This window comes from Myotis lucifugus, unplaced genomic scaffold (genome assembly GCF_000147115.1).
Source record: "Myotis lucifugus unplaced genomic scaffold, Myoluc2.0 scaffold_492, whole genome shotgun sequence".
In the NCBI taxonomy this organism is placed as follows: Eukaryota; Metazoa; Chordata; class Mammalia; order Chiroptera; family Vespertilionidae; genus Myotis; species Myotis lucifugus.
Window position 1 is genome coordinate 171 of NW_005871540.1, and position 12,693 is coordinate 12,863.

The following is a 12,693-nucleotide window of genomic DNA, read 5'->3' on the forward strand; positions in this document are numbered from 1 at the left end:
CTAGAACTAAATTTTTTAAAATATATTTTTATTGATTTTAGAGAGGAAGGCAAAGTGAGAGAGAGAGAGAGAAACATCAATGATGAGAGAGAATCATTGATTGGCTGCCTTCCACATACCCACAACCCTGGCATGTGCCCTCACTGGGAATGAAACTGTGACCTCCTGGTTCATGGGTCCAAGCTCAATCACTGAGCAATGCTGGCCAGGACTAAGATTTTTTAAATACTTCAATTCATCATTGATAATCTCATTAGTATACCTGTATGTGTTGGACATCATGATTGCATTCATACTTGATTGAATGTTAAAATAAATACATAAAATGTGGGTATTTCTATCATACCAGTGTTATAATAGTTCTCATTTTTAATTTCTTGTCCTTATTTTTTATCTATCTATGAAGGGCTTTAACTAGATTATCTCTTAATTTCTTTATAATCTGAACATGCTATACCTTTAGTTCAACTCATGGAATAAAATATTTTCTTTATTTTAACAGGTTCTATGGAGATTTGACGGCAAGAACCCAGATACCTTAGGGCCAAATACTCGGCTCTATAAGTGGATCCCCCAGAATGACCTTCTTGGTGAGACTGAAAAACAAACACTAAAATAACAATAACTCCAAAGAGAGTGATAATACTTCAAAAAGAAACAAATTCATTGAACATTTATTTTACAAAAACTCAAAACAAACTTAATTTCCTTGTATTTGTTTGCCAGTCCTGGGGGAAAAGAATAACATATAAAAGCTAACATGTTATTATAGACCATCTCCTCCCTTATGTCTGAAATCAAATATCTTTATTTCAGGTGTAATTACTTCTCATGAAGAATTTTTCAATAACTACCACTCTGCCTCCTACTTCTCCCCCTTATTTCTATTTTTTCCACTTCTGTATGGGTATTCATTCATTGCCATTAAAAAATAAGAGCACCTCATTTATTACCAGTGACTCCATTTTCAATAAAGAAATAGCCATAATCTTTTTCATAAAGTGATAAAGTGTGGTCTGTTCTTCCTCTGATTCCAGAGTCACCACACTCACATTTCCTGCTGCCTGGACGGCCCACACATAATACCCCACACGTGGCTAAACTATTTCTTTATGAGAATATGTTCTAACATGCCACCTCCTTTTCTCTTTTCCTTTTTTTCTGCACATGCTATTTTTTATCCATAATGTTCTCTTTCTTTTCTTCAAATTTATCTTTATTGTTGAAAGTATTACAGTTGTCCTTTTTTTCCCATTGACCCCCTCCCCCAGCACCTGCGCCTCACAGAACGTTCTCTTTCAACTTGTCTACCCAGCAATCTTGTATTCATTTTTCAAGTCACAATGCCGTACCAGTATCTATTTACCTCTTCAGCAACTAAAGTTCTTCTTTCTCTGAGATCTAAAATAGATTTTAATGTAGGTTCATGTGTATAATAATCTGTCATCTAGAATACAGTGCCTGAGTGCTTTTCTTGCCCAATTCTCATTTTATTTCTAAGACTTATAATTAGTAATTTACTGAAATTCACCCAATCCTAGGTCATCCAAAAACCAAAGCCTTTATAACTCATGGTGGAACCAATGGCATATATGAGGCGATCTATCATGGGATCCCTGTGGTGGGCATCCCTATGTTTGCAGATCAACCTGATAACATTGCTCACATGAAGACCAAGGGAGCAGCTATCAGAATGGACTTCAACACCAAGTCTAGTGAAGATTTGCTCAATGCATTGAAAACAGTCATTAATGACCCATCATGAGTACCACAATTTTAACTGTATTTATAGATTCCTTTGTCAATGATGAGTACAAGTTTCACCACATATTGAGAGATTAATTTTGAAATTATTAACATGATTTTACCAATCTTAAATCTGCTTTTATTTTCAACCAGACATTAATTTCACAGTTGCATTTAACCTGATTGAACAGGTAAGCAATGACTGCAACAATTTTCTACACAAGAATACACAAAGTTATACTGGCCATTACAAGGACACGTTTTTAAAAATATGATAGAATCCATAGAATGACGGGATGAAGAATTCAAGAAGTTACATAAAATATTTTAATTTAGTGCCAACCATTTCTGAAACTATAAATCTTGTGGACAAATAAGGGGGTTCCTTGGAAAGTACTTCACAGGGTGATCTGATCATAAATTCCTAACTAGGCAGGCCATGATGAGTAGACATGCTCCAGGCCTGTAACTTATTTACTGAAAGTTTTTACACCAGCCTTGCCCATTGTTCTTGTGCATCTAGGTTAATACTCCTTTCAAATACCAGAAATAATACCCCTCAAAAGTGGCACTGCCCGGCTGGCATGGCTCTGTGGTTGAGCATTGAACTGTAAACCAGGAAGTCACGGTTTGATTCCCAGTCGTGGCACGTGCCCAGGTTGCAGTTGTGAGCTTGGTCCCCAGTGGGGTTGGGGGAGAGGGTGTGGGAGGCAGCTGATCAATGATTCTCTCTTGTCATTGATGTTTCTATCTCTCTCCCTCTCCCTCTCTGAAATCAAAAAATATGTATTTTTTAAAGGAGGGGGGTACATTAACTCTCAAGAGAGCACAAAATCTTATTAACTGTATCCTGTAATCCAATCCCTGCTTTGCTTTCTCCAACTTCCTGTAATGTTACTTTGTTTCCACTTAATCTCAAATGCATAAAAGCAGCTACAAAACTGTTATTCTTAGGGGCATTTGATATCTTGCTCCCAGCATTAGTCATTAGTTTGGTTCAAATAAACTCATAAAAATTCTCTACAGGTTTGGATGTTCTTACGTCGACAATAACTTTCTACTTTAAAAAATAATTTTTATTATCATTATTTTAACATATATTACAATCTATATATATAAAAGCCTAAGTGACCTTTACGACCTATCGACCAGTCGACTGGTCGTTATTATGCACACTGACCCCCAAGGGGCAGACGCTCAATGCAGGAGCTGCCTCCAGGTGGTCAGTGCAATTCCACAGCCAACCTTCTGTGGCCAGCCAACCTCCTGCAGTCCGTCCCCCAGGCCAGCCCTGCCCTGATTAAGACTGAGCCAGAGAGCCACCATTGGATCAACCCACCCATGCATAAATTCATGCACTGGGCCTCAAGTAATATATATTTTACATATCATAAAATTCAATGTTTAATGTATAAACATCAAATATAGGTAGTATGTTATAGAGTTATGAAACTGGAAATATAATCTAAAATTAGGAAATTTTCACCAGACCAAAAAGAAATCTCATATGCCTTAGAAGTCATTCCCCATCCCCCTGCCCTACACAACCATTAATCTACTCTCTATCCTATAAATTACCATATTCTGGATATTTCAGACAAGTAGAATCATATGATATTTGCAAGTGGCTTCTTTCACTTAGCATATTTTTGAGTTTCATGCATGCGATAGCTTTGTATTGCTGAGTAATAGTGTCAACATAAGAAATGTTCAAACCCATAGAGAATTTTAAAGATTTATTTTTAAGAGAGAGAGAGGGAAAGAGGGAGAAACATCTATATGAGAGCAACATTGATCAGCTGCCTCCTGCTGATCCCTCTGGGGATCAAGCCCACAACCTGGGCATGTGACCTGACGGGGAATTAAACCAGCAACCCCCCAGTGCAGAGGATGATGGCCAACCAACTGAACCACAGCAACTAACCTCAATTTTTGTATGAGGTTATTTGAACAAAACAGTCAACATGCCAGGAAGCAAAAATACTCCTGAGAATGGCTGTTTTGCAGTTTCTTTTATACATTTGGAATTAAGGAAGTAGCATAAGGAAGATTATGTGCTCCCTTGAGGGTAGTTATGCCTCTGAGGAGTCTGAAAAAGAGGACTAATCTGACATTTTAAAGGTCTATTAACATAGATGCACAAAAACAACAGACTGGGATTGCTTAAGTCACAGATAAACCTTTTTACAAGCATGAGGCATGACTACCCACCATGACCTTACCAGTTAAGAATTTTAGGATCAGATCATCCTGTGAGGTTATTTTTGGTTTAATTTATTACTGTTGTTGTCCCCAGCGGTCTATGTGTGGATATACTTCATTTATTTGCCCATTGATTAGTTCATGAACATTTTGGTTGTTTCCACAGTTTGCAATTATGAACATTTCCACACATGTTTTGTGTGAACATGTTTTAATTTCTTTTCAAGCATAAATTTAGAAATAGAATTGCTGAGTTATATGGTAACTCTATGAGGAACTGCAAACTGATATTCAAAGAAGTTGCACCATTTTACATCCCTATCAGCTGTATATGAGAGATCCAAGTTCTCCACAACATTGCTAACACTTGTTGTCATCTGTCGCTCTATTTATAATATTTTTTATTGATTTCAGAGAGGATGGGAGAGGGAGAAATAGAAGAATCAATGCTGAGAGGGAATCATTGATCAGATGCCTCCTGCATGCTCCCTATGGGGATCAAGCCCGCAACCCGGGCATGTGTCCTGACCAGGAATCAAACCATAACCTCCTGGTTCACAGGTCAATGCTCATCCAGTGAGTCACACCTGCCAGGCTCATCTGTCTTTTTTATAGCCATCCTAGTAGGGATGAAGTAGTCTCTCCTTGTCAACTTAATTTGCACTTCGCATAAAGCCATAGCATATTTTTTATATTAGCCTATTTTCATATGCTATTAAGCATGCATATAGCCTGATTAGAGAAATGTGTATAGCAAAACTTTGACAACTTTGAAATTTGGTTATTTGTCTTCTTATTGAACTAGAGGCCCAATGCACAAATTCGTGCATGGATGGGGTCTGGCCAGCCCAATCCCAATAGGGGCGGATCCGGGCTGGGCCTTTTGGGCAGAGGAGAATGCTGGAGGTTGGCTGGCCAGCCCGCCCTGATAGGGACCCAATCAGGGTCAGGCTGGCTGGGAGGAGGGGCTGCAGGCAATTGGCTGGTGGGCCCCACTCCCAATAGGGGTGGGGGGCCGATTGGGGGTCAGTGGCAAGGGGAAGGACCATGCGAGTTTGGCCAGCTAGCCTCACCACTGATTGGTGTGGGGGGACCCTTCAGGGGCAGAGCTGGCTGAGGTGAGGGGCTGGGGGCTGATCAGGGTGCTGCAGGCTGATCAGGGGTGGGGCCAGTTGTGGGGAGGGGCTGTGGGTGGTGGGCCGGCCGACCCCAACCTCAAATAGGATGGGGAGACCAATCAGGGGCCAGCACCTGGGGGATGGGCCACGGGTGGTTGGCCAGTCAGCCCTGCCCCTGATCAGAGATGGGGGCACCGATCAGGGGCACAGCTGACTGAGGGGAGGAGCCACAGACCAATCAGGGTGGTGGGTGCCCATTGGGGGCAGGGCCAGCCCAGGGGATTGGCTGCAGGAAGTTGTCCAGTAGCCCTGCCCCTTATCCTGTGTGGGGGCCAATCTGGTGTGGGGCCAGATGGAGGGAGGGGCTGCAGAAGGTTGGCTGACCAGCCCTGACCCTATTGGGGTTGGGGGGGCGATCAGGGTTGGGGCAGGCCAGGGGGAGGGGCTACGGGCCGATGGTGGTGGTGGGGGCCCATTGGGGGTGGGGTTGGCCCAGGGGAGTGGCTGCTGGAAGTTGGCCGGCCCTGCCCCCTATTCGGGTGGGGGGGTGATCAGGGGCGGGGCTGGCTCAGGGGAGGGGCCACAGGCAGATGGCTGGGCACCCCTGTCCCTGATCGGAGTGCAGGGGCCAATCTGAGAAGGGGCTGGGCAGGGGGAAGGGGCTGCAGGAGGTTGGCTGGCCAGGCCCACCCCGTGTTTGGGCCAGTTTGCTAGCCGCAGTGGGCGTCCTAGCGACCAGTTGTTCCAGTCGTTACTGATTTCTGGTCGCTGCCTTTTTATATTTATAGATATAAAGAATTTTTAATGTATTATGGATACAAGTACATTATCAGATATATAATATGTTAATATTTTCTCCCATTCTGGATGGGTTGATTTTTCACTATCTTGACTATGTCCTTTGAAGCATAAAATTTTTCAAATATGATAAGAAAGTTATTGAAATTTTCCATATTAAAGAGGAAAATAGTATAGTACAATTTATAGTGCCTAGCATGGCAACCATCAATTCAGTATTTATTACTACTATTCTCATTATTATTATATTAATAGAGTATCACATAAAGAAATACTTCCAAAATGGATTATTAAGAATAAAATGGTAGAACAATTGAATGAGAAGAAAATACTTTAAAATATGACATAATAGGAAAAAAATATAAACAGGTTGGACAAATAGAAAAGAAAATCTATATATATAAAAGCCTAATATGCAAAGTGTCCCCTCAGGAGTTCAACTGACCAAAAGTGTGATCACTCACTATGACAGGTGACCACCATGGGGCCACATGGAATGAAGGGAGGCCCTGGCCGGCAGCCGGCAGCAGCTAGGGAACGTACCCATACATATATTTCGTGCACTGGGCCTCTAGTATAGAATAAGATGGTAGATACAAATGTAAATATGCCAGTACTTACATCAAATCTAATCAAACTCAATGTTTAAAGAGAAAGATTGTTAGACTGCATTTTAAAAACTAACAGCCCTAACCGGTTTGGCTCAGTGGATAGAGCATTGGCCTGTGGACTCAAGGGTCCCAGGTTAGATTCCAGTCAAGGGCATGTACCTTGGTTGTGGGCACATACCCAGTAGGGAGTGTGCAGGAGGCAGTTGATCAATGTTTCTCTCCCATCAATGTTTCTCTCTATCCCTCTCCATTGCTCTCTGTAAAAAATCAATAAAATATATTTTAAAAGATAAACAAAACTAACATACTTTTTACAAGAAATGTTTAAATAGTAGTACACAAGAAGACTGTAAGTAAAAAGATAAGAAAAGTTCTATATAAACAGTAACCTAGAGAGCCCTAACCGGTTTGGCTCAGTGGATAGAGCATCGGCCTGTGGACTGAAGGGTCCCAGGTTTGATTCTGGTCAAGGGCATGTACCTTGTTGTGGGCACATCCCCAGTAAGGCGTGTGCAGGAAGCAGCTGATTGATGTTTCTATTTCATAGATATTTCTAACTCACTATCCCTCTCCCTTCCTCTCTGTAAAAAAAATCAATAAAACATATAATAAAAACTAAAAAAGAAATAAAACGACGTTTCTATGAAAATTGAAGCATTTGTTTAAAAAAACAACAACAAAAAAACAGTAACCTAGAGAGATGTTTTACTTATGCTAATATCAGACACAGTAGTCCAAAAGCCTGCTAAAAACAAATATCTCATAATCATTAATACATCAATTTTTTAAAACAATACCAATTATCAATTGGTAACACCTACTAATAAAAACTCAAAGTAATCAAAGCAAAGTGGATAAAGAAAAAATATATGCATATCTTGTTTGTGAGTTTGATCCCCAAAATAATGGATAAGTACCTAAAAGTTTTAAAGAACAAAATTTTAAATGTAACCTGTTTGATATTGCTTTGTGCTGGTCTCAGCCTCTCAATAACCAATGTGGTGTCTGGATCAGCCCTTGTGGTTCCTATTATGATTGCAAGATGTCCTTCAGCAATAACCATAAAAAACATTTTAAAAATAAAAGTTTATTATTTTAAAAACCTGGAAATTACATAGAACACCTGGGGCCAGAAAACAGTCACAGGTAGAGAGAGAGAGAGAGAGACAGCAAAGCACACACACACTGCTTTTATTGGAATGAAGACCAAGAGTTCAGCAAACTCACTCTTTATTCATGAATTTAAAATATAAGAGCTGAACTTAAAGCACAGGAATGAGAAGAAAAAAAAGTAGTCCAAATAGCCAGTGAACTAAATCTCTAAAACAAAGGAACCTCACTGGAGGGAGGCAGCCTAGCTCTTTATCTAGTCAAGTGGCTGACAAAGATAGTCCTCATGAAAGTAAATGCCTCTTTGAAATAAATACCTCAGCAATGAAGGCTTAAGCAATGCACTTGCAATTAAAAACAAACAAAAAACTGTCAGACAACTTCAAGGAACAGCTAGAAGGCCAGTGTGCCTACAACAAAGTGTGCATGAGACCAAGTGAAAGAAGAGGTTGCCAGGGGTATGACCATATGGAGTCCTTTAGTCCTAAAATCATTTGGACTTTATTCAAATGTGATGAAAAGCCAGATGGAAATTTTGAGCAGGGAAGTGTCATATGTGATATCTGTTTCAAAAACCATACTGGCTAACTGATGGCAATTAAAAAGTAGAGGGTCAAAGAGAAGAGTGGAGGTCCAGGGACTACTGGGGAGACATTTCACTCACAATGACACTACTCCCATTAAACACTTCATGAGCATCACTCTGCAAGTGAATTTCCACCATCTCATTGATAGCACTAACAATGGCTCCTACCATTTACTCTGCTAGAAAAGACTGAACTGTCCAACTTAACTTTCATCTTCACTTTTAAAACTACATGTCATCAGAAAATCCCAATTTAAAGGCCAAACTATCTATGAAGAAGTAAATTCAATGAATATTATTTTGAATCATATTTATGACATTTTCAAAAACCTTTCATGGGCATGATATGCTTAGGTAAGTTAACTTTCATTCAGTGTGTAATCTTTGTGTTTCTCCTTCAGATATAAAGAGAATGCAATGAGATTATCAAGAATTCATCATGACCAGCCTATGAAACCCCTAGATCGAGCGGTCTTCTGGATCGAGTTTGTCATGCGCCACAAAGGAGCCAAACACCTGCGACCAGCCTCCTATGACCTCACCTGGGTCCAGTACCACTCTTTGGATGTGATTGGGTTCCTGCTGGCCTGTGTGGCAAGTGCTACATTTGTCATCACAAAATGTTGTCTGTTGTGTTACCAGAAGTTTGCTAAACCAGGAAAGAAGAAGAAAAGGGAGTAGTTGTTTCAGAGGCCTGAAGCTGATATGCCTCCTTCAGTTTATTCAGCACAATGAAGTTGGAACATAAGGATCCCTTCTTCCTGTGACAAAATGACTTTTCACAATTTAGCTTCTCAAATCAAAATTTGTTTTCAATGATTTACTGTCTGTTTAAGAGTTAAAAATATTCATGCCAAAGAGAAAATAACTGGGCAAAAATAAAATAACAATAAAACGATGTGGGTATTTATTGAATTTTATTATATTAATTCCAAAGTTATACCAAAAAATGATTAAGCTTAATTATGTTTCCAACATTAGGCATAAATACAAGAACATTATATAATTTATTCACAATATTAGTATTACTGTGCAAATACTCAGAGTATTTTAACTTTATTCTGGTGCAAAATTCTGTGGTTTTATTTTTTGCTAAAGAAACCATTCAATAGTTAGAATTGTGTGAAATGATTCATCTTTCCATTTCATTTTGGGAGACCACTAATGCTTCTTTTGGGGGGAAGGCTGTTTTATATATATTTTATCTTTATTGTTGAAAGTATTACAGATGTCCCCCCTTTTAACCCTCATTTACCTCCTCCTCCCCGCTCCTGCCCCCTTCTGCTCCTTGGTTTTACTGTTTATCCAGCCTCAGCATCATTTCTTACCTAAAAATATGGCAAGTCATTTGCCCTCATCCAGTTTCAGTCATTTCTGATTAAAGTGTATGTGGAGCCATAGCCGGGGCTCAGTGGTTAGAGCGTCACCCTACAGACTGAAGGGTTGTGGGTTCAATTCGAGTCAAGGGCATGTACCTTGGCTGTAGGTTCTTTCCCCACCCCAGTTGGGGCTTGTGCTAGAGGCAACCAGTCTATGTGTCTCTGTCTCCCTCTCTCTCTCTCTCTCCCTCCCACTCTCTCCAAAAATATCAATGGAAAAAATATCCTTGGGTGAGAATTAACAACAAAAAATAAATAAAATTTATGTTAATTTAGAAATATAACAACAGCTAGTTGTTCCCTAATATAAAATTGAGCTGTTTATGATAGACTTTGGTTTTAGTAACTAATTCTCTTTACCTCACAGCCCCTTAAAAAGATTCACCTGGCTGCTTTTACTCTTCTTGTAGCCTTTGATAATGGGTATATGGTCTCAATTGTAGGTTTGATAATGTAGAACCCATACTCTAAACGGACTATTGAATTTTCTTATAGCGTGTGTGCATATATACACCCAATGCCTGCAAAACAAGGCACAGCATCACTTAGCTATTTACAGACACATTTATGTCCAAGGAAAACTTGTTCACTCATAACTGGCACATGAATATTAAAAAAACATTATTCATAGTGGCCAAAATTGGGGGCGGGGATGTCTATCAACTAATGCATGAATAAAAAGAATGTGGTATGTCTGTATTATGAAATATTATCTGGCAGTAAAAAGGATGCATGCTGTAATATGAATGAATCTTTAAATTATTATGCTAAGTAAAAGAAGCCAATGACAAAAGGACACATATTACATTATTCTGTTTATAAGACATCCTCTACTTCTATAGAGACACAAACCAAATTAATGGTCAGATAGGGTTTAGGGAAGAAGACATTAGGGAGTTCCTTGTAAAGGATAAAGGTTTCACTGGGGTAGGGAGTTCCTTGTAAAGGATAAAGGTTTCACTGGGGCAGAAAATGCTCTTCATATGATCACCATGGTGGTAGCACAATTCTGTGAATACAGTATGAACTATTGAAATGTACATTTTATTTTATTTTATTTTATTAAATGTATTTTATTGATTTTTTACAGAGAAGAAGGGAGAGGGATAGAGAGCTAGAAAACATCGATGAGAGAGAAACATTGATCAGCTGCCTCCTGCACGCCCCCCAGTGGGGATGCGCCCGCAACCAAGGCACATGCCCCTGAATGGAATCAACCCGGGACCCTTGAGTCCGCAGGCCGACGCTCTATCCACTGAGCCAAACCGGTTCAGCGAAATGTACATTTTATTTATTTTTTATTTTTTTTAAAATATATTTTATTGATTTTTTACAGAGAGGAAGGGAGAGAGATAGAGAGTTAGAAACATCGATGAGAGAGAAACATCGACCAGCTGCCTCCCGCACATCCCCTACACATCTCCTACTGGGGATGTGCCCGCAACCCAGGTACATGCCCTTGACCGGAATCGAACCTGAGACCTTTCAGTCCGCAGGCCGACGCTCTATCCACTGAGCCAAACCGGTTTCGGCAAATGTACATTTTAAATTAATCAATTGAATGATGGGTAAATTACATGTTCACAAAGTTTTATTTAAGAATTAAAATCTCAGAGGGGAAAATAGCAGCCAAATAGCAGCCAAATAGCAGCCAAATAGGCAACGTGTCCTGCACCTTATCCCAGGGCCAGACTGGAAATACAACTAAATTGGAGAACATTCACCTGGAATTACCAACTGAGGTCCAGCTAAGGAAGAGACTTACATCAAAGAAGAACAGAAAGCACCTGGAAACTGGTAGGAAGGGCCAGGTCAGGAGAGGAGCTGACCCAGCTCCCAGGGGCAGCAGGCCCAGAGAGGAGGGAGTGCTGGGCCACAGGAGGGTCTGTTCCCTCTGAAGACAGAGGCCCAGAACCCAGGCTGGACACCGGAGCCGAGACCTGCGGCCCACGTAACATACATCTGTGAAAGGTGGCAGACCTACTGGCCACTGTGGAGTCTGGCAGACTGGAGCCGGCTGGAGAGAAAGCCGCAATTTGTTTTTTGCTAAACCCAGAGCATATGAGTTTTCATTTGCAACTACTCACCTGAGGCTTTGGTGCAGGGAGGGAGGCACAGACTGAGGTGCCTGCAGAGAGGCTGGCGTGGGAAGCAGTGCAGGGAGACATGGGAAAGCAGTAGTCAGGAATCCTGTATTTGGTCGTGCGGATGCATCCAAACCGAAACTGCCATTTTTCCAGAGAGGAGCTACCTGCTCCCAGCAGCCACAGGGCAACAAACGACAAGTTCTAGTGAGGATGCGGAGAAAAGTGGACCCTAGTACACCGCTGGTGGAATGTAGGCTGGTGCAGCCATTATGGAACACAGTATGGATTTTCCTCAAAAATATACGGAACTGCCATTTGACCCGGGATTCCATTTCGAGGAATATATCCTGACAAACCTGAAACACCAATCATAAAGAATATATGCACCCTTATGTTCACAGCAGCACAATTTACAAAACCTAAGATCTGGAAACAACCTAAGTGCGCATCAGCAGATGAGTGGATGTGACACATTTATACAATTGAATACTATGCAGCAGTAAAAAAAAAAAAAAAAGGAATCTCTTACCCTTTGAGACAGCATGGAGGGACCTGGAGAGTATCATGCAAAGTAAAATAAGTCAGTCAAAGAAAGACAAGTATCACATGATCTCACTCATACATGGAATCTAAGTAACAAAATAAACTAATCAATGCAGTGAATCCAGAGACATGGAAACATGGAATAGAGAGTGGAATCTCAGAGGGATGGGAGGGGGAGTGTAAGTGGGTGAGAGGTAATCAACCAGGGACCTTATATGCATATATGAATGGCCCATGGACCTAGACAATGGGGTGGTGAGGGCCTGGGGTGAAATTGGGGGATGGGCTAGTGGATGTTAACGGGGGTGGGGGTGGGGGCAGAAGGGGACCTATGTAATACTTTCAACAATAACAAATTATTTAAAAATATATATATTAGCATGTTAAAAAATGGGCAAAGGACCTAAATAGACACTTCTCCAAAATGAACATAGAGAAGGTCAAGAAATAATGAAAAAATGCAAAAAGTCACTAATCATCTGAGAGATGCAAATTAAAACAACAATTAGGTAT

At 40.6% G+C, this 12,693-nt stretch overlaps 1 pseudogene; it reads left to right on the forward strand.

Annotated features, from left to right (window-relative positions):
* The first annotated feature begins 502 nt into the window (after positions 1-502).
* Positions 503-8,852, forward strand: LOC102417555 (annotated as a pseudogene).
* The last annotated feature ends 3,841 nt before the right edge of the window (positions 8,853-12,693 follow it).